This window comes from Schistocerca piceifrons, chromosome 2 (genome assembly GCF_021461385.2).
Source record: "Schistocerca piceifrons isolate TAMUIC-IGC-003096 chromosome 2, iqSchPice1.1, whole genome shotgun sequence".
Taxonomy (NCBI): Eukaryota; Metazoa; Arthropoda; class Insecta; order Orthoptera; family Acrididae; genus Schistocerca; species Schistocerca piceifrons.
Window position 1 is genome coordinate 40,487,382 of NC_060139.1, and position 24,628 is coordinate 40,512,009.

General features: G+C 51.0%; 40 non-coding genes across 40 annotated transcripts; 28 read left to right on the forward strand and 12 right to left on the reverse strand.

Moving 5' to 3' along the window:
• The first annotated feature begins 368 nt into the window (after positions 1-368).
• On the forward strand, positions 369-441 carry Trnav-cac. Its single transcript has one exon. It is a non-coding gene; the product is annotated as a tRNA-Val (tRNA).
• A 158-nt stretch (positions 442-599) lies between these two features.
• Trnav-aac lies at positions 600-672 on the forward strand. Its single transcript has one exon. It is a non-coding gene; the product is annotated as a tRNA-Val (tRNA).
• A 724-nt stretch (positions 673-1,396) lies between these two features.
• Trnap-agg lies at positions 1,397-1,470 on the reverse strand. Its single transcript has one exon. It is a non-coding gene; the product is annotated as a tRNA-Pro (tRNA).
• A 379-nt stretch (positions 1,471-1,849) lies between these two features.
• Positions 1,850-1,922, forward strand: Trnav-cac. The gene has a single exon. It is a non-coding gene; the product is annotated as a tRNA-Val (tRNA).
• A 158-nt stretch (positions 1,923-2,080) lies between these two features.
• Positions 2,081-2,153, forward strand: Trnav-aac. The gene has a single exon. It is a non-coding gene; the product is annotated as a tRNA-Val (tRNA).
• A 724-nt stretch (positions 2,154-2,877) lies between these two features.
• On the reverse strand, positions 2,878-2,951 carry Trnap-agg. Its single transcript has one exon. It is a non-coding gene; the product is annotated as a tRNA-Pro (tRNA).
• Positions 2,952-3,330: 379 nt separating this feature from the next.
• On the forward strand, positions 3,331-3,403 carry Trnav-cac. The gene has a single exon. It is a non-coding gene; the product is annotated as a tRNA-Val (tRNA).
• A 158-nt stretch (positions 3,404-3,561) lies between these two features.
• Trnav-aac lies at positions 3,562-3,634 on the forward strand. The gene has a single exon. It is a non-coding gene; the product is annotated as a tRNA-Val (tRNA).
• Positions 3,635-4,358: 724 nt separating this feature from the next.
• On the reverse strand, positions 4,359-4,432 carry Trnap-agg. The gene has a single exon. It is a non-coding gene; the product is annotated as a tRNA-Pro (tRNA).
• Positions 4,433-4,811: 379 nt separating this feature from the next.
• Trnav-cac lies at positions 4,812-4,884 on the forward strand. Its single transcript has one exon. It is a non-coding gene; the product is annotated as a tRNA-Val (tRNA).
• A 158-nt stretch (positions 4,885-5,042) lies between these two features.
• Trnav-aac lies at positions 5,043-5,115 on the forward strand. Its single transcript has one exon. It is a non-coding gene; the product is annotated as a tRNA-Val (tRNA).
• Positions 5,116-5,835: 720 nt separating this feature from the next.
• Positions 5,836-5,909, reverse strand: Trnap-agg. The gene has a single exon. It is a non-coding gene; the product is annotated as a tRNA-Pro (tRNA).
• Positions 5,910-6,288: 379 nt separating this feature from the next.
• Trnav-cac lies at positions 6,289-6,361 on the forward strand. The gene has a single exon. It is a non-coding gene; the product is annotated as a tRNA-Val (tRNA).
• A 158-nt stretch (positions 6,362-6,519) lies between these two features.
• Positions 6,520-6,592, forward strand: Trnav-aac. The gene has a single exon. It is a non-coding gene; the product is annotated as a tRNA-Val (tRNA).
• A 722-nt stretch (positions 6,593-7,314) lies between these two features.
• On the reverse strand, positions 7,315-7,388 carry Trnap-agg. Its single transcript has one exon. It is a non-coding gene; the product is annotated as a tRNA-Pro (tRNA).
• Positions 7,389-7,767: 379 nt separating this feature from the next.
• Trnav-cac lies at positions 7,768-7,840 on the forward strand. The gene has a single exon. It is a non-coding gene; the product is annotated as a tRNA-Val (tRNA).
• A 158-nt stretch (positions 7,841-7,998) lies between these two features.
• Positions 7,999-8,071, forward strand: Trnav-aac. The gene has a single exon. It is a non-coding gene; the product is annotated as a tRNA-Val (tRNA).
• A 719-nt stretch (positions 8,072-8,790) lies between these two features.
• Positions 8,791-8,864, reverse strand: Trnap-agg. Its single transcript has one exon. It is a non-coding gene; the product is annotated as a tRNA-Pro (tRNA).
• A 379-nt stretch (positions 8,865-9,243) lies between these two features.
• Positions 9,244-9,316, forward strand: Trnav-cac. The gene has a single exon. It is a non-coding gene; the product is annotated as a tRNA-Val (tRNA).
• A 158-nt stretch (positions 9,317-9,474) lies between these two features.
• Positions 9,475-9,547, forward strand: Trnav-aac. The gene has a single exon. It is a non-coding gene; the product is annotated as a tRNA-Val (tRNA).
• A 724-nt stretch (positions 9,548-10,271) lies between these two features.
• Trnap-agg lies at positions 10,272-10,345 on the reverse strand. Its single transcript has one exon. It is a non-coding gene; the product is annotated as a tRNA-Pro (tRNA).
• Positions 10,346-10,724: 379 nt separating this feature from the next.
• Positions 10,725-10,797, forward strand: Trnav-cac. The gene has a single exon. It is a non-coding gene; the product is annotated as a tRNA-Val (tRNA).
• Positions 10,798-10,955: 158 nt separating this feature from the next.
• Trnav-aac lies at positions 10,956-11,028 on the forward strand. Its single transcript has one exon. It is a non-coding gene; the product is annotated as a tRNA-Val (tRNA).
• A 721-nt stretch (positions 11,029-11,749) lies between these two features.
• Positions 11,750-11,823, reverse strand: Trnap-agg. Its single transcript has one exon. It is a non-coding gene; the product is annotated as a tRNA-Pro (tRNA).
• A 379-nt stretch (positions 11,824-12,202) lies between these two features.
• On the forward strand, positions 12,203-12,275 carry Trnav-cac. Its single transcript has one exon. It is a non-coding gene; the product is annotated as a tRNA-Val (tRNA).
• Positions 12,276-12,433: 158 nt separating this feature from the next.
• On the forward strand, positions 12,434-12,506 carry Trnav-aac. The gene has a single exon. It is a non-coding gene; the product is annotated as a tRNA-Val (tRNA).
• A 719-nt stretch (positions 12,507-13,225) lies between these two features.
• Trnap-agg lies at positions 13,226-13,299 on the reverse strand. Its single transcript has one exon. It is a non-coding gene; the product is annotated as a tRNA-Pro (tRNA).
• A 379-nt stretch (positions 13,300-13,678) lies between these two features.
• On the forward strand, positions 13,679-13,751 carry Trnav-cac. The gene has a single exon. It is a non-coding gene; the product is annotated as a tRNA-Val (tRNA).
• A 158-nt stretch (positions 13,752-13,909) lies between these two features.
• On the forward strand, positions 13,910-13,982 carry Trnav-aac. The gene has a single exon. It is a non-coding gene; the product is annotated as a tRNA-Val (tRNA).
• A 720-nt stretch (positions 13,983-14,702) lies between these two features.
• On the reverse strand, positions 14,703-14,776 carry Trnap-agg. Its single transcript has one exon. It is a non-coding gene; the product is annotated as a tRNA-Pro (tRNA).
• Positions 14,777-15,155: 379 nt separating this feature from the next.
• On the forward strand, positions 15,156-15,228 carry Trnav-cac. Its single transcript has one exon. It is a non-coding gene; the product is annotated as a tRNA-Val (tRNA).
• Positions 15,229-15,386: 158 nt separating this feature from the next.
• On the forward strand, positions 15,387-15,459 carry Trnav-aac. The gene has a single exon. It is a non-coding gene; the product is annotated as a tRNA-Val (tRNA).
• Positions 15,460-16,181: 722 nt separating this feature from the next.
• Positions 16,182-16,255, reverse strand: Trnap-agg. The gene has a single exon. It is a non-coding gene; the product is annotated as a tRNA-Pro (tRNA).
• Positions 16,256-16,634: 379 nt separating this feature from the next.
• Trnav-cac lies at positions 16,635-16,707 on the forward strand. The gene has a single exon. It is a non-coding gene; the product is annotated as a tRNA-Val (tRNA).
• A 158-nt stretch (positions 16,708-16,865) lies between these two features.
• Trnav-aac lies at positions 16,866-16,938 on the forward strand. The gene has a single exon. It is a non-coding gene; the product is annotated as a tRNA-Val (tRNA).
• Positions 16,939-17,659: 721 nt separating this feature from the next.
• On the reverse strand, positions 17,660-17,733 carry Trnap-agg. Its single transcript has one exon. It is a non-coding gene; the product is annotated as a tRNA-Pro (tRNA).
• A 379-nt stretch (positions 17,734-18,112) lies between these two features.
• Trnav-cac lies at positions 18,113-18,185 on the forward strand. Its single transcript has one exon. It is a non-coding gene; the product is annotated as a tRNA-Val (tRNA).
• A 158-nt stretch (positions 18,186-18,343) lies between these two features.
• On the forward strand, positions 18,344-18,416 carry Trnav-aac. The gene has a single exon. It is a non-coding gene; the product is annotated as a tRNA-Val (tRNA).
• Positions 18,417-23,972: 5,556 nt separating this feature from the next.
• Trnav-cac lies at positions 23,973-24,045 on the forward strand. Its single transcript has one exon. It is a non-coding gene; the product is annotated as a tRNA-Val (tRNA).
• A 158-nt stretch (positions 24,046-24,203) lies between these two features.
• On the forward strand, positions 24,204-24,276 carry Trnav-aac. Its single transcript has one exon. It is a non-coding gene; the product is annotated as a tRNA-Val (tRNA).
• Positions 24,277-24,628: the final 352 nt, after the last annotated feature.

The window sequence follows — 24,628 nt, forward strand, 5'->3', positions numbered from 1 at the left end:
TGATTGCCAATTATTCCAATCCCTCGATGTCGTCCAGGGTGCCCTGGAAGTCTCGTGTACGCTGGCGGGATGGGGGCGGCCTTCCTGGGCTGTCGGTACCTTCATGTAGAGCTGCCGCTGGGCTCGCACTGCTTGCTGCTGAGAAAGTGATTGCTTTGCTGATATGACTCGCAATAACGACTGCGCGAAACGCCGCTATCTCGTTAGGGGTGCTACGGCAGACACCCTCTCGAGCACCCCGAAGACTTCTTGAGCCCTCGGCTGTGATGGGTTCCAGGCTGACAAAAGATCTGTCGTGTGTGCATTCGCCGACGATAGAAAGGCTGAGGCAAGTTTGAGTGAAAAAGGATGGACTCGTCGTGTCCGTCGTTTCCGTAGTGTAGCGGTTATCACGTCTGCTTCACACGCAGAAGGTCCCCGGTTCGATCCCGGGCGGGAACAGTATTTTCCTGCCTATGTCGTATTGTCCTCCAATGAGCCACTTCGTGTGTGGATCTGCCGCACGTCCCTTCGTTTTGCAAGTACCACATTTATTGAATTTTTTAGTTACGATGGCAACATCACTACAAGTTGTCTGTGCAGTACGGTGCACACAAGCAGTTTCCGTGGTGTAGCGGTTATCACGTCTGCCTAACACGCAGAAGGTCCCCTGTTCGATCCCGGGCGGAAACACTTTTTCATCACTTTAAGCAAGACTTACTAACATGCATCTGCTACCACCTGTACCCGAAACCTTCGTAATCGCCTTCACGCGTCGGACCAGAGTGTCAATTGCTCACGTCGAATAAGAAATTCGTTTGATATTGACGGCGAGCTTTTTGCGCTGACTCAGCCACTGACGTGCGATCAGTTTGCACAAAACGCGTTGGCTCGTCCGGGATTTGAACCCGGGACCTCCTGCACCCTAAGCAGGAATTATACCCATTTTTTTTTTTTTTTTTTTTTTTGAACCTGTCTCCACTGTTAGGACACTAAGCAGTGTGGTTAGCTGCATTCAACCCCCGTGGCAATGTCTTGCAGTCCTCCAGCTTTGTTGACCACAGTTAGGTGCCTCGATAAGAGGTGGACAGGTGTCGCAACGCTCTCGCCGTCACTTGTTACCACGAATCGTACTTAACGTAGTTTTCTGCAAGCGTCAGCGTAGCGTCAGTCGAGCTAAGTCGGGCCAAGTCGCATAAGAGGAGCAACAAAATGCGCATTTCCGGTACCGGGAATCGAACCCGCGCCTCCTGGGTGAGAGCCAGGTACCCTAGCCACTTTTTTTTTTTATTTTTTTTTTTAACGCGTCGGACCAGAGTGTCAATTGCTCACATCGAATAAGAAGTTCATTTGATATTGACGGCGAGCTTTTTGCGCTGACTCAGCCACTGACGTGCGATCAGTTTGCACAAAACGCTAGGGCTCGTCCGGGATTTGAACCCGGGACCTCCTGCACCCTAAGCAGGAATCATACCCCTAGACCAACGAGCGCTGTGACACGGTGATTGCCAATTATTCCAATCCCTCGATGTCGTCCAGGGTGCCCTGGAAGTCTCGTGTACGCTGGCGGGATGGGGGCGGCCTTCCTGGGCTGTCGGTACCTTCATGTAGAGCTGCCGCTGGGCTCGCACTGCTTGCTGCTGAGAAAGTGATTGCTTTGCTGATATGACTCGCAATAACGACTGCGCGAAACGCCGCTATCTCGTTAGGGGTGCTACGGCAGACACCCTCTCGAGCACCCCGAAGACTTCTTGAGCCCTCGGCTGTGATGGGTTCCAGGCTGACAAAAGATCTGTCGTGTGTGCATTCGCCGACGATAGAAAGGCTGAGGCAAGTTTGAGTGAAAAAGGATGGACTCGTCGTGTCCGTCGTTTCCGTAGTGTAGCGGTTATCACGTCTGCTTCACACGCAGAAGGTCCCCGGTTCGATCCCGGGCGGGAACAGTATTTTCCTGCCTATGTCGTATTGTCCTCCAATGAGCCACTTCGTGTGTGGATCTGCCGCACGTCCCTTCGTTTTGCAAGTACCACATTTATTGAATTTTTTAGTTACGATGGCAACATCACTACAAGTTGTCTGTGCAGTACGGTGCACACAAGCAGTTTCCGTGGTGTAGCGGTTATCACGTCTGCCTAACACGCAGAAGGTCCCCTGTTCGATCCCGGGCGGAAACACTTTTTCATCACTTTAAGCAAGACTTACTAACATGCATCTGCTACCACCTGTACCCGAAACCTTCGTAATCGCCTTCACGCGTCGGACCAGAGTGTCAATTGCTCACGTCGAATAAGAAATTCGTTTGATATTGACGGCGAGCTTTTTGCGCTGACTCAGCCACTGACGTGCGATCAGTTTGCACAAAACGCGTTGGCTCGTCCGGGATTTGAACCCGGGACCTCCTGCACCCTAAGCAGGAATTATACCCATTTTTTTTTTTTTTTTTTTTTTTGAACCTGTCTCCACTGTTAGGACACTAAGCAGTGTGGTTAGCTGCATTCAACCCCCGTGGCAATGTCTTGCAGTCCTCCAGCTTTGTTGACCACAGTTAGGTGCCTCGATAAGAGGTGGACAGGTGTCGCAACGCTCTCGCCGTCACTTGTTACCACGAATCGTACTTAACGTAGTTTTCTGCAAGCGTCAGCGTAGCGTCAGTCGAGCTAAGTCGGGCCAAGTCGCATAAGAGGAGCAACAAAATGCGCATTTCCGGTACCGGGAATCGAACCCGCGCCTCCTGGGTGAGAGCCAGGTACCCTAGCCACTTTTTTTTTTTATTTTTTTTTTTAACGCGTCGGACCAGAGTGTCAATTGCTCACATCGAATAAGAAGTTCATTTGATATTGACGGCGAGCTTTTTGCGCTGACTCAGCCACTGACGTGCGATCAGTTTGCACAAAACGCTAGGGCTCGTCCGGGATTTGAACCCGGGACCTCCTGCACCCTAAGCAGGAATCATACCCCTAGACCAACGAGCGCTGTGACACGGTGATTGCCAATTATTCCAATCCCTCGATTTCGTCCAGGGTGCCCTGGAAGTCTCGTGTACGCTGGCGGGATGGGGGCGGCCTTCCTGGGCTGTCGGTACCTTCATGTAGAGCTGCCGCTGGGCTCGCACTGCTTGCTGCTGAGAAAGTGATTGCTTTGCTGATATGACTCGCAATAACGACTGCGCGAAACGCCGCTATCTCGTTAGGGGTGCTACGGCAGACACCCTCTCGAGCACCCCGAAGACTTCTTGAGCCCTCGGCTGTGATGGGTTCCAGGCTGACAAAAGATCTGTCGTGTGTGCATTCGCCGACGATAGAAAGGCTGAGGCAAGTTTGAGTGAAAAAGGATGGACTCGTCGTGTCCGTCGTTTCCGTAGTGTAGCGGTTATCACGTCTGCTTCACACGCAGAAGGTCCCCGGTTCGATCCCGGGCGGGAACAGTATTTTCCTGCCTATGTCGTATTGTCCTCCAATGAGCCACTTCGTGTGTGGATCTGCCGCACGTCCCTTCGTTTTGCAAGTACCACATTTATTGAATTTTTTAGTTACGATGGCAACATCACTACAAGTTGTCTGTGCAGTACGGTGCACACAAGCAGTTTCCGTGGTGTAGCGGTTATCACGTCTGCCTAACACGCAGAAGGTCCCCTGTTCGATCCCGGGCGGAAACACTTTTTCATCACTTTAAGCAAGACTTACTAACATGCATCTGCTACCACCTGTACCCGAAACCTTCGTAATCGCCTTCACGCGTCGGACCAGAGTGTCAATTGCTCACGTCGAATAAGAAATTCGTTTGATATTGACGGCGAGCTTTTTGCGCTGACTCAGCCACTGACGTGCGATCAGTTTGCACAAAACGCGTTGGCTCGTCCGGGATTTGAACCCGGGACCTCCTGCACCCTAAGCAGGAATTATACCCATTTTTTTTTTTTTTTTTTTTTTTGAACCTGTCTCCACTGTTAGGACACTAAGCAGTGTGGTTAGCTGCATTCAACCCCCGTGGCAATGTCTTGCAGTCCTCCAGCTTTGTTGACCACAGTTAGGTGCCTCGATAAGAGGTGGACAGGTGTCGCAACGCTCTCGCCGTCACTTGTTACCACGAATCGTACTTAACGTAGTTTTCTGCAAGCGTCAGCGTAGCGTCAGTCGAGCTAAGTCGGGCCAAGTCGCATAAGAGGAGCAACAAAATGCGCATTTCCGGTACCGGGAATCGAACCCGCGCCTCCTGGGTGAGAGCCAGGTACCCTAGCCACTTTTTTTTTTTATTTTTTTTTTTAACGCGTCGGACCAGAGTGTCAATTGCTCACATCGAATAAGAAGTTCATTTGATATTGACGGCGAGCTTTTTGCGCTGACTCAGCCACTGACGTGCGATCAGTTTGCACAAAACGCTAGGGCTCGTCCGGGATTTGAACCCGGGACCTCCTGCACCCTAAGCAGGAATCATACCCCTAGACCAACGAGCGCTGTGACACGGTGATTGCCAATTATTCCAATCCCTCGATGTCGTCCAGGGTGCCCTGGAAGTCTCGTGTACGCTGGCGGGATGGGGGCGGCCTTCCTGGGCTGTCGGTACCTTCATGTAGAGCTGCCGCTGGGCTCGCACTGCTTGCTGCTGAGAAAGTGATTGCTTTGCTGATATGACTCGCAATAACGACTGCGCGAAACGCCGCTATCTCGTTAGGGGTGCTACGGCAGACACCCTCTCGAGCACCCCGAAGACTTCTTGAGCCCTCGGCTGTGATGGGTTCCAGGCTGACAAAAGATCTGTCGTGTGTGCATTCGCCGACGATAGAAAGGCTGAGGCAAGTTTGAGTGAAAAAGGATGGACTCGTCGTGTCCGTCGTTTCCGTAGTGTAGCGGTTATCACGTCTGCTTCACACGCAGAAGGTTCCCGGTTCGATCCCGGGCGGGAACAGTATTTTCCTGCCTATGTCGTATTGTCCTCCAATGAGCCACTTCGTGTGTGGATCTGCCGCACGTCCCTTCGTTTTGCAAGTACCACATTTATTGAATTTTTTAGTTACGATGGCAACATCACTACAAGTTGTCTGTGCAGTACGGTGCACACAAGCAGTTTCCGTGGTGTAGCGGTTATCACGTCTGCCTAACACGCAGAAGGTCCCCTGTTCGATCCCGGGCGGAAACACTTTTTCATCACTTTAAGCAAGACTTACTAACATGCATCTGCTACCACCTGTACCCGAAACCTTCGTAATCGCCTTCACGCGTCGGACCAGAGTGTCAATTGCTCACGTCGAATAAGAAATTCGTTTGATATTGACGGCGAGCTTTTTGCGCTGACTCAGCCACTGACGTGCGATCAGTTTGCACAAAACGCGTTGGCTCGTCCGGGATTTGAACCCGGGACCTCCTGCACCCTAAGCAGGAATTATACCCATTTTTTTTTTTTTTTTTTTTTGAACCTGTCTCCACTGTTAGGACACTAAGCAGTGTGGTTAGCTGCATTCAACCCCCGTGGCAATGTCTTGCAGTCCTCCAGCTTTGTTGACCACAGTTAGGTGCCTCGATAAGAGGTGGACAGGTGTCGCAACGCTCTCGCCGTCACTTGTTACCACGAATCGTACTTAACGTAGTTTTCTGCAAGCGTCAGCGTAGCGTCAGTCGAGCTAAGTCGGGCCAAGTCGCATAAGAGGAGCAACAAAATGCGCATTTCCGGTACCGGGAATCGAACCCGCGCCTCCTGGGTGAGAGCCAGGTACCCTAGCCACTTTTTTTTTTATTTTTTTTTTAACGCGTCGGACCAGAGTGTCAATTGCTCACATCGAATAAGAAGTTCATTTGATATTGACGGCGAGCTTTTTGCGCTGACTCAGCCACTGACGTGCGATCAGTTTGCACAAAACGCTAGGGCTCGTCCGGGATTTGAACCCGGGACCTCCTGCACCCTAAGCAGGAATCATACCCCTAGACCAACGAGCGCTGTGACACGGTGATTGCCAATTATTCCAATCCCTCGATGTCGTCCAGGGTGCCCTGGAAGTCTCGTGTACGCTGGCGGGATGGGGGCGGCCTTCCTGGGCTGTCGGTACCTTCATGTAGAGCTGCCGCTGGGCTCGCACTGCTTGCTGCTGAGAAAGTGATTGCTTTGCTGATATGACTCGCAATAACGACTGCGCGAAACGCCGCTATCTCGTTAGGGGTGCTACGGCAGACACCCTCTCGAGCACCCCGAAGACTTCTTGAGCCCTCGGCTGTGATGGGTTCCAGGCTGACAAAAGATCTGTCGTGTGTGCATTCGCCGACGATAGAACGGCTGAGGCAAGTTTGAGTGAAAAAGGATGGACTCGTCGTGTCCGTCGTTTCCGTAGTGTAGCGGTTATCACGTCTGCTTCACACGCAGAAGGTCCCCGGTTCGATCCCGGGCGGGAACAGTATTTTCCTGCCTATGTCGTATTGTCCTCCAATGAGCCACTTCGTGTGTGGATCTGCCGCACGTCCCTTCGTTTTGCAAGTACCACATTTATTGAATTTTTTAGTTACGATGGCAACATCACTACAAGTTGTCTGTGCAGTACGGTGCACACAAGCAGTTTCCGTGGTGTAGCGGTTATCACGTCTGCCTAACACGCAGAAGGTCCCCTGTTCGATCCCGGGCGGAAACACTTTTTCATCACTTTAAGCAAGACTTACTAACATGCATCTGCTACCACCTGTACCCGAAACCTTCGTAATCGCCTTCACGCGTCGGACCAGAGTGTCAATTGCTCACGTCGAATAAGAAATTCGTTTGATATTGACGGCGAGCTTTTTGCGCTGACTCAGCCACTGACGTGCGATCAGTTTGCACAAAACGCGTTGGCTCGTCCGGGATTTGAACCCGGGACCTCCTGCACCCTAAGCAGGAATTATACCCATTTTTTTTTTTTTTTTTTTTGAACCTGTCTCCACTGTTAGGACACTAAGCAGTGTGGTTAGCTGCATTCAACCCCCGTGGCAATGTCTTGCAGTCCTCCAGCTTTGTTGACCACAGTTAGGTGCCTCGATAAGAGGTGGACAGGTGTCGCAACGCTCTCGCCGTCACTTGTTACCACGAATCGTACTTAACGTAGTTTTCTGCAAGCGTCAGCGTAGCGTCAGTCGAGCTAAGTCGGGCCAAGTCGCATAAGAGGAGCAACAAAATGCGCATTTCCGGTACCGGGAATCGAACCCGCGCCTCCTGGGTGAGAGCCAGGTACCCTAGCCACTTTTTTTTTTTTATTTTTTTTTTTAACGCGTCGGACCAGAGTGTCAATTGCTCACATCGAATAAGAAGTTCATTTGATATTGACGGCGAGCTTTTTGCGCTGACTCAGCCACTGACGTGCGATCAGTTTGCACAAAACGCTAGGGCTCGTCCGGGATTTGAACCCGGGACCTCCTGCACCCTAAGCAGGAATCATACCCCTAGACCAACGAGCGCTGTGACACGGTGATTGCCAATTATTCCAATCCCTCGATGTCGTCCAGGGTGCCCTGGAAGTCTCGTGTACGCTGGCGGGATGGGGGCGGCCTTCCTGGGCTGTCGGTACCTTCATGTAGAGCTGCCGCTGGGCTCGCACTGCTTGCTGCTGAGAAAGTGATTGCTTTGCTGATATGACTCGCAATAACGACTGCGCGAAACGCCGCTATCTCGTTAGGGGTGCTACGGCAGACACCCTCTCGAGCACCCCGAAGACTTCTTGAGCCCTCGGCTGTGATGGGTTCCAGGCTGACAAAAGATCTGTCGTGTGTGCATTCGCCGACGATAGAAAGGCTGAGGCAAGTTTGAGTGAAAAAGGATGGACTCGTCGTGTCCGTCGTTTCCGTAGTGTAGCGGTTATCACGTCTGCTTCACACGCAGAAGGTCCCCGGTTCGATCCCGGGCGGGAACAGTATTTTCCTGCCTATGTCGTATTGTCCTCCAATGAGCCACTTCGTGTGTGGATCTGCCGCACGTCCCTTCGTTTTGCAAGTACCACATTTATTGAATTTTTTAGTTACGATGGCAACATCACTACAAGTTGTCTGTGCAGTACGGTGCACACAAGCAGTTTCCGTGGTGTAGCGGTTATCACGTCTGCCTAACACGCAGAAGGTCCCCTGTTCGATCCCGGGCGGAAACACTTTTTCATCACTTTAAGCAAGACTTACTAACATGCATCTGCTACCACCTGTACCCGAAACCTTCGTAATCGCCTTCACGCGTCGGACCAGAGTGTCAATTGCTCACGTCGAATAAGAAATTCGTTTGATATTGACGGCGAGCTTTTTGCGCTGACTCAGCCACTGACGTGCGATCAGTTTGCACAAAACGCGTTGGCTCGTCCGGGATTTGAACCCGGGACCTCCTGCACCCTAAGCAGGAATTATACCCATTTTTTTTTTTTTTTTTTTGAACCTGTCTCCACTGTTAGGACACTAAGCAGTGTGGTTAGCTGCATTCAACCCCCGTGGCAATGTCTTGCAGTCCTCCAGCTTTGTTGACCACAGTTAGGTGCCTCGATAAGAGGTGGACAGGTGTCGCAACGCTCTCGCCGTCACTTGTTACCACGAATCGTACTTAACGTAGTTTTCTGCAAGCGTCAGCGTAGCGTCAGTCGAGCTAAGTCGGGCCAAGTCGCATAAGAGGAGCAACAAAATGCGCATTTCCGGTACCGGGAATCGAACCCGCGCCTCCTGGGTGAGAGCCAGGTACCCTAGCCACTTTTTTTTTTATTTTTTTTTTTAACGCGTCGGACCAGAGTGTCAATTGCTCACATCGAATAAGAAGTTCATTTGATATTGACGGCGAGCTTTTTGCGCTGACTCAGCCACTGACGTGCGATCAGTTTGCACAAAACGCTAGGGCTCGTCCGGGATTTGAACCCGGGACCTCCTGCACCCTAAGCAGGAATCATACCCCTAGACCAACGAGCGCTGTGACACGGTGATTGCCAATTATTCCAATCCCTCGATGTCGTCCAGGGTGCCCTGGAAGTCTCGTGTACGCTGGCGGGATGGGGGCGGCCTTCCTGGGCTGTCGGTACCTTCATGTAGAGCTGCCGCTGGGCTCGCACTGCTTGCTGCTGAGAAAGTGATTGCTTTGCTGATATGACTCGCAATAACGACTGCGCGAAACGCCGCTATCTCGTTAGGGGTGCTACGGCAGACACCCTCTCGAGCACCCCGAAGACTTCTTGAGCCCTCGGCTGTGATGGGTTCCAGGCTGACAAAAGATCTGTCGTGTGTGCATTCGCCGACGATAGAAAGGCTGAGGCAAGTTTGAGTGAAAAAGGATGGACTCGTCGTGTCCGTCGTTTCCGTAGTGTAGCGGTTATCACGTCTGCTTCACACGCAGAAGGTCCCCGGTTCGATCCCGGGCGGGAACAGTATTTTCCTGCCTATGTCGTATTGTCCTCCAATGAGCCACTTCGTGTGTGGATCTGCCGCACGTCCCTTCGTTTTGCAAGTACCACATTTATTGAATTTTTTAGTTACGATGGCAACATCACTACAAGTTGTCTGTGCAGTACGGTGCACACAAGCAGTTTCCGTGGTGTAGCGGTTATCACGTCTGCCTAACACGCAGAAGGTCCCCTGTTCGATCCCGGGCGGAAACACTTTTTCATCACTTTAAGCAAGACTTACTAACATGCATCTGCTACCACCTGTACCCGAAACCTTCGTAATCGCCTTCACGCGTCGGACCAGAGTGTCAATTGCTCACGTCGAATAAGAAATTCGTTTGATATTGACGGCGAGCTTTTTGCGCTGACTCAGCCACTGACGTGCGATCAGTTTGCACAAAACGCGTTGGCTCGTCCGGGATTTGAACCCGGGACCTCCTGCACCCTAAGCAGGAATTATACCCATTTTTTTTTTTTTTTTTTTTTTTGAACCTGTCTCCACTGTTAGGACACTAAGCAGTGTGGTTAGCTGCATTCAACCCCCGTGGCAATGTCTTGCAGTCCTCCAGCTTTGTTGACCACAGTTAGGTGCCTCGATAAGAGGTGGACAGGTGTCGCAACGCTCTCGCCGTCACTTGTTACCACGAATCGTACTTAACGTAGTTTTCTGCAAGCGTCAGCGTAGCGTCAGTCGAGCTAAGTCGGGCCAAGTCGCATAAGAGGAGCAACAAAATGCGCATTTCCGGTACCGGGAATCGAACCCGCGCCTCCTGGGTGAGAGCCAGGTACCCTAGCCACTTTTTTTTTTTATTTTTTTTTTTAACGCGTCGGACCAGAGTGTCAATTGCTCACATCGAATAAGAAGTTCATTTGATATTGACGGCGAGCTTTTTGCGCTGACTCAGCCACTGACGTGCGATCAGTTTGCACAAAACGCTAGGGCTCGTCCGGGATTTGAACCCGGGACCTCCTGCACCCTAAGCAGGAATCATACCCCTAGACCAACGAGCGCTGTGACACGGTGATTGCCAATTATTCCAATCCCTCGATGTCGTCCAGGGTGCCCTGGAAGTCTCGTGTACGCTGGCGGGATGGGGGCGGCCTTCCTGGGCTGTCGGTACCTTCATGTAGAGCTGCCGCTGGGCTCGCACTGCTTGCTGCTGAGAAAGTGATTGCTTTGCTGATATGACTCGCAATAACGACTGCGCGAAACGCCGCTATCTCGTTAGGGGTGCTACGGCAGACACCCTCTCGAGCACCCCGAAGACTTCTTGAGCCCTCGGCTGTGATGGGTTCCAGGCTGACAAAAGATCTGTCGTGTGTGCATTCGCCGACGATAGAACGGCTGAGGCAAGTTTGAGTGAAAAAGGATGGACTCGTCGTGTCCGTCGTTTCCGTAGTGTAGCGGTTATCACGTCTGCTTCACACGCAGAAGGTCCCCGGTTCGATCCCGGGCGGGAACAGTATTTTCCTGCCTATGTCGTATTGTCCTCCAATGAGCCACTTCGTGTGTGGATCTGCCGCACGTCCCTTCGTTTTGCAAGTACCACATTTATTGAATTTTTTAGTTACGATGGCAACATCACTACAAGTTGTCTGTGCAGTACGGTGCACACAAGCAGTTTCCGTGGTGTAGCGGTTATCACGTCTGCCTAACACGCAGAAGGTCCCCTGTTCGATCCCGGGCGGAAACACTTTTTCATCACTTTAAGCAAGACTTACTAACATGCATCTGCTACCACCTGTACCCGAAACCTTCGTAATCGCCTTCACGCGTCGGACCAGAGTGTCAATTGCTCACGTCGAATAAGAAATTCGTTTGATATTGACGGCGAGCTTTTTGCGCTGACTCAGCCACTGACGTGCGATCAGTTTGCACAAAACGCGTTGGCTCGTCCGGGATTTGAACCCGGGACCTCCTGCACCCTAAGCAGGAATTATACCCATTTTTTTTTTTTTTTTTTTTGAACCTGTCTCCACTGTTAGGACACTAAGCAGTGTGGTTAGCTGCATTCAACCCCCGTGGCAATGTCTTGCAGTCCTCCAGCTTTGTTGACCACAGTTAGGTGCCTCGATAAGAGGTGGACAGGTGTCGCAACGCTCTCGCCGTCACTTGTTACCACGAATCGTACTTAACGTAGTTTTCTGCAAGCGTCAGCGTAGCGTCAGTCGAGCTAAGTCGGGCCAAGTCGCATAAGAGGAGCAACAAAATGCGCATTTCCGGTACCGGGAATCGAACCCGCGCCTCCTGGGTGAGAGCCAGGTACCCTAGCCACTTTTTTTTTTTATTTTTTTTTTTAACGCGTCGGACCAGAGTGTCAATTGCTCACATCGAATAAGAAGTTCATTTGATATTGACGGCGAGCTTTTTGCGCTGACTCAGCCACTGACGTGCGATCAGTTTGCACAAAACGCTAGGGCTCGTCCGGGATTTGAACCCGGGACCTCCTGCACCCTAAGCAGGAATCATACCCCTAGACCAACGAGCGCTGTGACACGGTGATTGCCAATTATTCCAATCCCTCGATGTCGTCCAGGGTGCCCTGGAAGTCTCGTGTACGCTGGCGGGATGGGGGCGGCCTTCCTGGGCTGTCGGTACCTTCATGTAGAGCTGCCGCTGGGCTCGCACTGCTTGCTGCTGAGAAAGTGATTGCTTTGCTGATATGACTCGCAATAACGACTGCGCGAAACGCCGCTATCTCGTTAGGGGTGCTACGGCAGACACCCTCTCGAGCACCCCGAAGACTTCTTGAGCCCTCGGCTGTGATGGGTTCCAGGCTGACAAAAGATCTGTCGTGTGTGCATTCGCCGACGATAGAAAGGCTGAGGCAAGTTTGAGTGAAAAAGGATGGACTCGTCGTGTCCGTCGTTTCCGTAGTGTAGCGGTTATCACGTCTGCTTCACACGCAGAAGGTCCCCGGTTCGATCCCGGGCGGGAACAGTATTTTCCTGCCTATGTCGTATTGTCCTCCAATGAGCCACTTCGTGTGTGGATCTGCCGCACGTCCCTTCGTTTTGCAAGTACCACATTTATTGAATTTTTTAGTTACGATGGCAACATCACTACAAGTTGTCTGTGCAGTACCGTGCACACAAGCAGTTTCCGTGGTGTAGCGGTTATCACGTCTGCCTAACACGCAGAAGGTCCCCTGTTCGATCCCGGGCGGAAACACTTTTTCATCACTTTAAGCAAGACTTACTAACATGCATCTGCTACCACCTGTACCCGAAACCTTCGTAATCGCCTTCACGCGTCGGACCAGAGTGTCAATTGCTCACGTCGAATAAGAAATTCGTTTGATATTGACGGCGAGCTTTTTGCGCTGACTCAGCCACTGACGTGCGATCAGTTTGCACAAAACGCGTTGGCTCGTCCGGGATTTGAACCCGGGACCTCCTGCACCCTAAGCAGGAATTATACCCATTTTTTTTTTTTTTTTTTTGAACCTGTCTCCACTGTTAGGACACTAAGCAGTGTGGTTAGCTGCATTCAACCCCCGTGGCAATGTCTTGCAGTCCTCCAGCTTTGTTGACCACAGTTAGGTGCCTCGATAAGAGGTGGACAGGTGTCGCAACGCTCTCGCCGTCACTTGTTACCACGAATCGTACTTAACGTAGTTTTCTGCAAGCGTCAGCGTAGCGTCAGTCGAGCTAAGTCGGGCCAAGTCGCATAAGAGGAGCAACAAAATGCGCATTTCCGGTACCGGGAATCGAACCCGCGCCTCCTGGGTGAGAGCCAGGTACCCTAGCCACTTTTTTTTTTATTTTTTTTTTTAACGCGTCGGACCAGAGTGTCAATTGCTCACATCGAATAAGAAGTTCATTTGATATTGACGGCGAGCTTTTTGCGCTGACTCAGCCACTGACGTGCGATCAGTTTGCACAAAACGCTAGGGCTCGTCCGGGATTTGAACCCGGGACCTCCTGCACCCTAAGCAGGAATCATACCCCTAGACCAACGAGCGCTGTGACACGGTGATTGCCAATTATTCCAATCCCTCGATGTCGTCCAGGGTGCCCTGGAAGTCTCGTGTACGCTGGCGGGATGGGGGCGGCCTTCCTGGGCTGTCGGTACCTTCATGTAGAGCTGCCGCTGGGCTCGCACTGCTTGCTGCTGAGAAAGTGATTGCTTTGCTGATATGACTCGCAATAACGACTGCGCGAAACGCCGCTATCTCGTTAGGGGTGCTACGGCAGACACCCTCTCGAGCACCCCGAAGACTTCTTGAGCCCTCGGCTGTGATGGGTTCCAGGCTGACAAAAGATCTGTCGTGTGTGCATTCGCCGACGATAGAACGGCTGAGGCAAGTTTGAGTGAAAAAGGATGGACTCGTCGTGTCCGTCGTTTCCGTAGTGTAGCGGTTATCACGTCTGCTTCACACGCAGAAGGTCCCCGGTTCGATCCCGGGCGGGAACAGTATTTTCCTGCCTATGTCGTATTGTCCTCCAATGAGCCACTTCGTGTGTGGATCTGCCGCACGTCCCTTCGTTTTGCAAGTACCACATTTATTGAATTTTTTAGTTACGATGGCAACATCACTACAAGTTGTCTGTGCAGTACGGTGCACACAAGCAGTTTCCGTGGTGTAGCGGTTATCACGTCTGCCTAACACGCAGAAGGTCCCCTGTTCGATCCCGGGCGGAAACACTTTTTCATCACTTTAAGCAAGACTTACTAACATGCATCTGCTACCACCTGTACCCGAAACCTTCGTAATCGCCTTCACGCGTCGGACCAGAGTGTCAATTGCTCACGTCGAATAAGAAATTCGTTTGATATTGACGGCGAGCTTTTTGCGCTGACTCAGCCACTGACGTGCGATCAGTTTGCACAAAACGCGTTGGCTCGTCCGGGATTTGAACCCGGGACCTCCTGCACCCTAAGCAGGAATTATACCCATTTTTTTTTTTTTTTTTTTGAACCTGTCTCCACTGTTAGGACACTAAGCAGTGTGGTTAGCTGCATTCAACCCCCGTGGCAATGTCTTGCAGTCCTCCAGCTTTGTTGACCACAGTTAGGTGCCTCGATAAGAGGTGGACAGGTGTCGCAACGCTCTCGCCGTCACTTGTTACCACGAATCGTACTTAACGTAGTTTTCTGCAAGCGTCAGCGTAGCGTCAGTCGAGCTAAGTCGGGCCAAGTCGCATAAGAGGAGCAACAAAATGCGCATTTCCGGTACCGGGAATCGAACCCGCGCCTCCTGGGTGAGAGCCAGGTACCCTAGCCACTTTTTTTTTTTATTTTTTTTTTTAACGCGTCGGACCAGAGTGTCAATTGCTCACATCGAATAAGAAGTTCATTTGATATTGACGGCGAGCTTTTTGCGCTGACTCAGCCACTGACGTGCGATCAGTTTGCACAAAACGCTAGGGCTCGTCCGGGATTTGAACCCGGGACCTCCTGCACCCTAAGCAGGAATCATACCCCTAGACCAACGAGCGCTGTGACACGGTGATTGCCAATTATTCCAATCCCTCGATGTCGTCCAGGGTGCCCTGGAAGTCTCGTGTACGCTGGCGGGATGGGGGCGGCCTTCCTGGGCTGTCGGTACCTTCATGTAGAGCTGCCGCTGGGCTCGCACTGCTTGCTGCTGAGAAAGTGATTGCTTTGCTGATATGACTCGCAATAACGACTGCGCGAAACGCCGCTATCTCGTTAGGGGTGCTACGGCAGACACCCTCTCGAGCACCCCGAAGACTTCTTGAGCCCTCGGCTGTGATGGGTTCCAGGCTGACAAAAGATCTGTCGTGTGTGCATTCGCCGACGATAGAAAGGCTGAGGCAAGTTTGAGTGAAAAAGGATGGACTCGTCGTGTCCGTCGTTTCCGTAGTGTAGCGGTTATCACGTCTGCTTCACACGCAGAAGGTTCCCGGTTCGATCCCGGGCGGGAACAGTATTTTCCTGCCTATGTCGTATTGTCCTCCAATGAGCCACTTCGTGTGTGGATCTGCCGCACGTCCCTTCGTTTTGCAAGTACCACATTTATTGAATTTTTTAGTTACGATGGCAACATCACTACAAGTTGTCTGTGCAGTACGGTGCACACAAGCAGTTTACGTGGTGTAGCGGTTATCACGTCTGCCTAACACGCAGAAGGTCCCCTGTTCGATCCCGGGCGGAAACACTTTTTCATCACTTTAAGCAAGACTTACTAACATGCATCTGCTACCACCTGTACCCGAAACCTTCGTAATCGCCTTCACGCGTCGGACCAGAGTGTCAATTGCTCACGTCGAATAAGAAATTCGTTTGATATTGACGGCGAGCTTTTTGCGCTGACTCAGCCACTGACGTGCGATCAGTTTGCACAAAACGCGTTGGCTCGTCCGGGATTTGAACCCGGGACCTCCTGCACCCTAAGCAGGAATTATACCCATTTTTTTTTTTTTTTTTTTTTGAACCTGTCTCCACTGTTAGGACACTAAGCAGTGTGGTTAGCTGCATTCAACCCCCGTGGCAATGTCTTGCAGTCCTCCAGCTTTGTTGACCACAGTTAGGTGCCTCGATAAGAGGTGGACAGGTGTCGCAACGCTCTCGCCGTCACTTGTTACCACGAATCGTACTTAACGTAGTTTTCTGCAAGCGTCAGCGTAGCGTCAGTCGAGCTAAGTCGGGCCAAGTCGCATAAGAGGAGCAACAAAATGCGCATTTCCGGTACCGGGAATCGAACCCGCGCCTCCTGGGTGAGAGCCAGGTACCCTAGCCACTTTTTTTTTTTATTTTTTTTTTTAACGCGTCGGACCAGAGTGTCAATTGCTCACATCGAATAAGAAGTTCATTTGATATTGACGGCGAGCTTTTTGCGCTGACTCAGCCACTGACGTGCGATCAGTTTGCACAAAACGCTAGGGCTCGTCCGGGATTTGAACCCGGGACCTCCTGCACCCTAAGCAGGAATCATACCCCTAGACCAACGAGCGCTGTGACACGGTGATTGCCAATTATTCCAATCCCTCGATGTCGTCCAGGGTGCCCTGGAAGTCTCGTGTACGCTGGCGGGATGGGGGCGGCCTTCCTGGGCTGTCGGTACCTTCATGTAGAGCTGCCGCTGGGCTCGCACTGCTTGCTGCTGAGAAAGTGATTGCTTTGCTGATATGACTCGCAATAACGACTGCGCGAAACGCCGCTATCTCGTTAGGGGTGCTACGGCAGACACCCTCTCGAGCACCCCGAAGACTTCTTGAGCCCTCGGCTGTGATGGGTTCCAGGCTGACAAAAGATCTGTCGTGTGTGCATTCGCCGACGATAGAACGGCTGAGGCAAGTTTGAGTGAAAAAGGATGGACTCGTCGTGTCCGTCGTTTCCGTAGTGTAGCGGTTATCACGTCTGCTTCACACGCAGAAGGTCCCCGGTTCGATCCCGGGCGGGAACAGTATTTTCCTGCCTATGTCGTATTGTCCTCCAATGAGCCACTTCGTGTGTGGATCTGCCGCACGTCCCTTCGTTTTGCAAGTACCACATTTATTGAATTTTTTAGTTACGATGGCAACATCACTACAAGTTGTCTGTGCAGTACGGTGCACACAAGCAGTTTCCGTGGTGTAGCGGTTATCACGTCTGCCTAACACGCAGAAGGTCCCCTGTTCGATCCCGGGCGGAAACACTTTTTCATCACTTTAAGCAAGACTTACTAACATGCATCTGCTACCACCTGTACCCGAAACCTTCGTAATCGCCTTCACGCGTCGGACCAGAGTGTCAATTGCTCACGTCGAATAAGAAATTCGTTTGATATTGACGGCGAGCTTTTTGCGCTGACTCAGCCACTGACGTGCGATCAGTTTGCACAAAACGCGTTGGCTCGTCCGGGATTTGAACCCGGGACCTCCTGCACCCTAAGCAGGAATTATACCCATTTTTTTTTTTTTTTTTTTTGAACCTGTCTCCACTGTTAGGACACTAAGCAGTGTGGTTAGCTGCATTCAACCCCCGTGGCAATGTCTTGCAGTCCTCCAGCTTTGTTGACCACAGTTAGGTGCCTCGATAAGAGGTGGACAGGTGTCGCAACGCTCTCGCCGTCACTTGTTACCACGAATCGTACTTAACGTAGTTTTCTGCAAGCGTCAGCGTAGCGTCAGTCGAGCTAAGTCGGGCCAAGTCGCATAAGAGGAGCAACAAAATGCGCATTTCCGGTACCGGGAATCGAACCCGCGCCTCCTGGGTGAGAGCCAGGTACCCTAGCCACTTTTTTTTTTTATTTTTTTTTTTAACGCGTCGGACCAGAGTGTCAATTGCTCACATCGAATAAGAAGTTCATTTGATATTGACGGCGAGCTTTTTGCGCTGACTCAGCCACTGACGTGCGATCAGTTTGCACAAAACGCTAGGGCTCGTCCGGGATTTGAACCCGGGACCTCCTGCACCCTAAGCAGGAATCATACCCCTAGACCAACGAGCGCTGTGACACGGTGATTGCCAATTATTCCAATCCCTCGATGTCGTCCAGGGTGCCCTGGAAGTCTCGTGTACGCTGGCGGGATGGGGGCGGCCTTCCTGGGCTGTCGGTACCTTCATGTAGAGCTGCCGCTGGGCTCGCACTGCTTGCTGCTGAGAAAGTGATTGCTTTGCTGATATGACTCGCAATAACGACTGCGCGAAACGCCGCTATCTCGTTAGGGGTGCTACGGCAGACACCCTCTCGAGCACCCCGAAGACTTCTTGAGCCCTCGGCTGTGATGGGTTCCAGGCTGACAAAAGATCTGTCGTGTGTGCATTCGCCGACGATAGAAAGGCTGAGGCAAGTTTGAGTGAAAAAGGATGGACTCGTCGTGTCCGTCGTTTCCGTAGTGTAGCGGTTATCACGTCTGCTTCACACGCAGAAGGTTCCCGGTTCGATCCCGGGCGGGAACAGTATTTTCCTGCCTATGTCGTATTGTCCTCCAATGAGCCACTTCGTGTGTGGATCTGCCGCACGTCCCTTCGTTTTGCAAGTACCACATTTATTGAATTTTTTAGTTACGATGGCAACATCACTACAAGTTGTCTGTGCAGTACGGTGCACACAAGCAGTTTCCGTGGTGTAGCGGTTATCACGTCTGCCTAACACGCAGAAGGTCCCCTGTTCGATCCCGGGCGGAAACACTTTTTCATCACTTTAAGCAAGACTTACTAACATGCATCTGCTACCACCTGTACCCGAAACCTTCGTAATCGCCTTCACGCGTCGGACCAGAGTGTCAATTGCTCACGTCGAATAAGAAATTCGTTTGATATTGACGGCGAGCTTTTTGCGCTGACTCAGCCACTGACGTGCGATCAGTTTGCACAAAACGCGTTGGCTCGTCCGGGATTTGAACCCGGGACCTCCTGCACCCTAAGCAGGAATTATACCCATTTTTTTTTTTTTTTTTTTTTGAACCTGTCTCCACTGTTAGGACACTAAGCAGTGTGGTTAGCTGCATTCAACCCCCGTGGCAATGTCTTGCAGTCCTCCAGCTTTGTTGACCACAGTTAGGTGCCTCGATAAGAGGTGGACAGGTGTCGCAACGCTCTCGCCGTCACTTGTTACCACGAATCGTACTTAACGTAGTTTTCTGCAAGCGTCAGCGTAGCGTCAGTCGAGCTAAGTCGGGCCAAGTCGCATAAGAGGAGCAACAAAATGCGCATTTCCGGTACCGGGAATCGAACCCGCGCCTCCTGGGTGAGAGCCAGGTACCCTAGCCACTTTTTTTTTTTATTTTTTTTTTTAACGCGTCGGACCAGAGTGTCAATTGCTCACATCGAATAAGAAGTTCATTTGATATTGACGGCGAGCTTTTTGCGCTGACTCAGCCACTGACGTGCGATCAGTTTGCACAAAACGCTAGGGCTCGTCCGGGATTTGAACCCGGGACCTCCTGCACCCTAAGCAGGAATCATACCCCTTTTTTTTTTTTTTTTTTTTTTTTTTTTTTACAGCATCCTTTTAAGTCCGAAGGGAACACACACAGACACACACACACACACACACACACACACACACACGCACACACACACAGACACACACACACACACACTTAAATAAAAAGAAGATATAATTGGTTTCTAATGCAAACAGCAAAGGGTGGATTTGTACCTCAATTTTGATATACTGGGAGTGCATAATAAATTCATATTTTTTTTCATTGTGTAAAGTTAGAGGTGACAGTGAGATTCAGGCCTGCGGAAGCAAAGTGGGCAGGGGTCGAAGCCCGAGGCCTGGCCACGATGACTCCACCGTCCTGATTCCGAAAGGCACCTGTACAAGGGCGTAGTATTATCCCCTACTGTCTCGGTTCGTGGTCGCTCGTTTGTGTTTCTTGAGCGCCCTAAAGGTCCACGAAAACTTCAGTCCTGGATGTAGAGAAGAAACATACACCAAGGCGGTAAATCCCGAAACAGTATAAAAGAAAATGGCTCACACAGGTGTCCTTAGCCAACACCCTCTCTTTCAAATGTCAGGCTAAGCATATTTGCAAAATCATCACGGAGGCCTGGCAATCGCAAGCGCTGCCAGTAAGCAGTAAGCATGTACTGCCGAAACGCTAGGTGTCCATCGTCTTCATGACAACTGATGACAAAATGTACGAAATGTCCAATCAACCACATGACTGTATGGAGCTTCGTCCGCGGAAAAAAGGAGGAATCGGGCCGGACGATGATGTCATTAGTATAAGCGGCTTCAGCAGACCTAGTGACAAAAGCAAGTTGTTTCCTGAGCCAACGCCAATTGGCAAGGTGCCCACAGCAGGTGAATCGATGTTCAAGGGTATCCAGGAGACCACACCGAGTACAGGTGTCCGTGTCAGAAAGACCAATACGGTGCAGTCGTACATTGGTGGGAACCAAATTATTTATTACCCTATACCACGTGGACGCCACGGCCATAGAGTGGATCGGCAGACTAACATTCTTCCAGACGTTCCTCCAGGACACAGATGGAGACGCCAGTTCTATTGGATTGGGACCGGCCAGCCCCTCCCAGCGGGCAATCAAGCCCTTGGTCGTTGGCACCGGTCGCCGCAAGAAGACGTCACCGAGGTAACTCACCGCAATGTAAAACTCCCGAATGTGTTTCAGCTTAATATTTAGGCGTCCGACATCGACAGGTGGAGCAAGGCTCGCCGGACGCACAACAGTAAAAAGCCTGGATGTAATTGAAGTCTCTTCTTGCGTAACAATTAGAGTCGTTCGGCGGACGTACAAAGCAGACGCCTTGCGAGTAATGTCAGAGAGGCCCAAGCCTCCGGAGATACGCGGTTTCGTCATAACCTCGTAACGTAACTTGAATAGATGGCCCTTCCATATAAACCTGCTAGACAATTGGCGCAACCTTTTCGCCACCATCATGGGAAGTGGGAACAGCTGAGCAACATAATAAGCTTTACATAGAACGTAGGTGTCTAAAATTCTGACTTTTTGCAAAATGGTAGCAGAGCGCTGCTCATGGACCATCAGAGCCCCCTGTATCTTCTCGGTGACAGATTTCCAATTGAGAGCCGCCATTTTTAGAGGACACCGATCAATGATAATCCCCAAGGACGTATGGCGATCGACAAAAGTGGCCCAAGGGACATCAGCATCGCGAAATCCTCGAATATCAAGGAACTTACATTTACCCTGATTGAGACGCGCTCCAGAAACACGACAGTATGCATCAACTGCCCCTTTCAACAACGGGATATCATCACGTTGACGGAGGAGAACAACGACATCATCCGCATATGCCTTAACCGAGAGCTTCCCACCAGAGAGGGACATACCCTGAAGCTTGAGAGCAATAGTCCGAAGCAGCGGTTCCAGGGACAATACGAATAAAGACATAGAGAGCGGACTACCCTGAGGCACTCCGCGGCGGATAGCAATGGGCGGCGTCAGCTGCCCATTGACTGACACCCGAGCTGTTATTCCCCTATACAAATTGCCAAGAACACCACGTGATGAAGCGTTAAAACCTATTGTACCTAAAACATGATCTAAAAACACATGACTGACGTGATCAAAAGCCTTGTAAAAATCAAGGAAGGCAAAGGCACAATGTACGTTTGTAACCGCCGCAACCGAGACAACATCCCGATATTCGGCTACTGGTGTCAGAATAGATCTATCATGAAAACAACATTGATGTGCACCAATCACACCCCGAAGCAGAGAAGACAACCGGCTATTGAGCGCTCTAGCAGCTGTCTTGTAGTCAAAGTTCAGCAATGTGAGCGGACGAAGATTGGCAGCAGATAAACGACCAGAGGACTTCGGAATTAAAACAATTTTCCCTACTTTAAAATCGGCAGGCACATCCACCCCCCTGACAATCTCATTTAAAATCTGCGTAAAAATGCCACCCAAAAGAGGCCAAAAACGGAGATAAAATTCTTTAGGCAGGCCGTCTGGACCCGGCGATTTACTGGACGGAGAGCGAGCAATAAAATCGAAAACATCATCTACCTGGAACTCCCGGAGAAATTCGCCGTTCGCGTCAGGCGCGATCGTCGCAGTTAGATCCCCAAGGACATCATCCGAAAGAGACTCACCAGAATCATCGGCAGAATATAGACTAGTATAATACTGATGAAGAGCACGAACCATTTCCTCCTGTGCAATAAGCTGTCGTCCATCATCCACCGTAAGAGAAGAGATGAAGGAGCGACGACGACGAGTCTGATGCCGTAGCAGGTGGTACAAGGATGTCAGCTCACCTTCAACAAGAGAGTGAGGTTTCGACTTAACTCGCAGACCATCCATCTGTCGTCGTTTAAGGCTCAAGAGCTTGGCTTTAATACGACGAACATCATGGATCCGCAGAGGAGAGGTACCCGCCGCGTCATATAGTTCACGCAGGACAGAGTAGTAATATTCATACGTGTTCTTAAAATCACGCGCCCTTGCAGCACAGTAAAAAAGCAAAGTCTGACGAATCTTGGGCTTGGCAAACGCAGTCCACCAAACCAGCAAGGAGGGGTATCGCGGGACAGAGCGAAGACATCGCTCCCACACGCCACTTATAACATCATCCATAGCACTGTCGGCAAGGTGGGAAACATTTAACATCCACTGGGAACGATAAAGTTTTGCAGGTTGGTGACTAAGATTTACAGTTGCAGTAAAAGCACAATGGTCAGAAAAACTAGTAGGAATAACATCGACAGAAAGAATTTTATCACATAAAAAATCAGATAAATAGAATCTGTCGAGTCTACTGCATGAGGACCCGGTAAAAAACGTATATTTCACCAGGGTTGGATATTTGTGTTCCCAAACATCACGCAGATGCATCGTACGAACTAAGTCATGTAAATCACGGCAATAATTAAAATTGGGGGACTGGTCTGCAGGGCGTAAAACACAATTAAAATCGCCTCCGAGCAGGAGACTCCGAGGACTCTGGCGCAAAAGATAAATAAGCTCTTCTTTATAAAAGCGCGATCGAGCCACAGTGTGACCCGAACCAGAGGGGGCATACAAAACAACGAGGCGGAGATCAAAAAGACGACAACCAATCCCACGGCCAGAGTCAAGGAATTCAATGTCAGTAATAGGAATGCCCTCTCGAAAGAAAAGAGCAGTTCCTGTTGAATATTCCGGCGCGACATTAAAAACAGTTTGAAATCCAGGTAGAGAGAGATCAGAAAACAACACTTCCTGCAAAAACACTACGTCCGCACAGGCGTCGTAAAGAAACTGCCGCAAAGAGGCAATGCGAACGTCGGACTCAATACGGTTAACATTTAAGGTAAGAAAGGTGTATGCTTGAACCATAGAGAGAAAAGCGAGAAAACAAATCACCTACACCGACGCACCAGCGTCACAGTCCATAGCAGGGGTGACAGAGGCATCCGAGGAAGGGGGACTGCTACCCCGTTCCGCGGATCCCTTACGTTTCGGTTTTTTACGAACAGCATTAACGTTCGGCTGAACGCGTAACTTGCGTCGGCTGACGGGCAAGGAAACTTCAGCCGCCGGTGACGTAGGAGGGTCAAGTTCTGTATCCGACACCACCCGCGCCGGTCCACATGCGGGATCCGGGGTCGCGGGGGAAACATCCGACAAAACGGAATGGTCAACACCTGCACTAGCTTCCGGCAAACATGGACTGCACGGAGGCGAAACGTGAGCAGGAAGGTCCGAGGCCGCAGAGTTGGAAGGAAGCGGAGCAGCTCCGCTGGCAGAGGTATGGGGCAGCGAAGCAGGAAGTTGTCGTAAAATTTTCACTCACTGGAAGTTTTGAACCAAGGACCTTTCGTTCCGCAGCTGCTCACGTTACCACGAGACCACGGCGGTCCCTCCCCCTAGACCAACGAGCGCTGTGACACGGTGATTGCCAATTATTCCAATCCCTCGATGTCGTCCAGGGTGCCCTGGAAGTCTCGTGTACGCTGGCGGGATGGGGGCGGCCTTCCTGGGCTGTCGGTACCTTCATGTAGAGCTGCCGCTGGGCTCGCACTGCTTGCTGCTGAGAAAGTGATTGCTTTGCTGATATGACTCGCAATAACGACTGCGCGAAACGCCGCTATCTCGTTAGGGGTGCTACGGCAGACACCCTCTCGAGCACCCCGAAGACTTCTTGAGCCCTCGGCTGTGATGGGTTCCAGGCTGACAAAAGATCTGTCGTGTGTGCATTCGCCGACGATAGAACGGCTGAGGCAAGTTTGAGTGAAAAAGGATGGACTCGTCGTGTCCGTCGTTTCCGTAGTGTAGCGGTTATCACGTCTGCTTCACACGCAGAAGGTCCCCGGTTCGATCCCGGGCGGGAACAGTATTTTCCTGCCTATGTCGTATTGTCCTCCAATGAGCCACTTCGTGTGTGGATCTGCCGCACGTCCCTTCGTTTTGCAAGTACCACATTTATTGAATTTTTTAGTTACGATGGCAACATCACTACAAGTTGTCTGTGCAGTACGGTGCACACAAGCAGTTTCCGTGGTGTAGCGGTTATCACGTCTGCCTAACACGCAGAAGGTCCCCTGTTCGATCCCGGGCGGAAACACTTTTTCATCACTTTAAGCAAGACTTACTAACATGCATCTGCTACCACCTGTACCCGAAACCTTCGTAATCGCCTTCACGCGTCGGACCAGAGTGTCAATTGCTCACGTCGAATAAGAAATTCGTTTGATATTGACGGCGAGCTTTTTGCGCTGACTCAGCCACTGACGTGCGATCAGTTTGCACAAAACGCGTTGGCTCGTCCGGGATTTGAACCCGGGACCTCCTGCACCCTAAGCAGGAATTATACCCATTTTTTTTTTTTTTTTTTTTGAACCTGTCTCCACTGTTAGGACACTAAGCAGTGTGGTTAGCTGCATTCAACCCCCGTGGCAATGTCTTGCAGTCCTCCA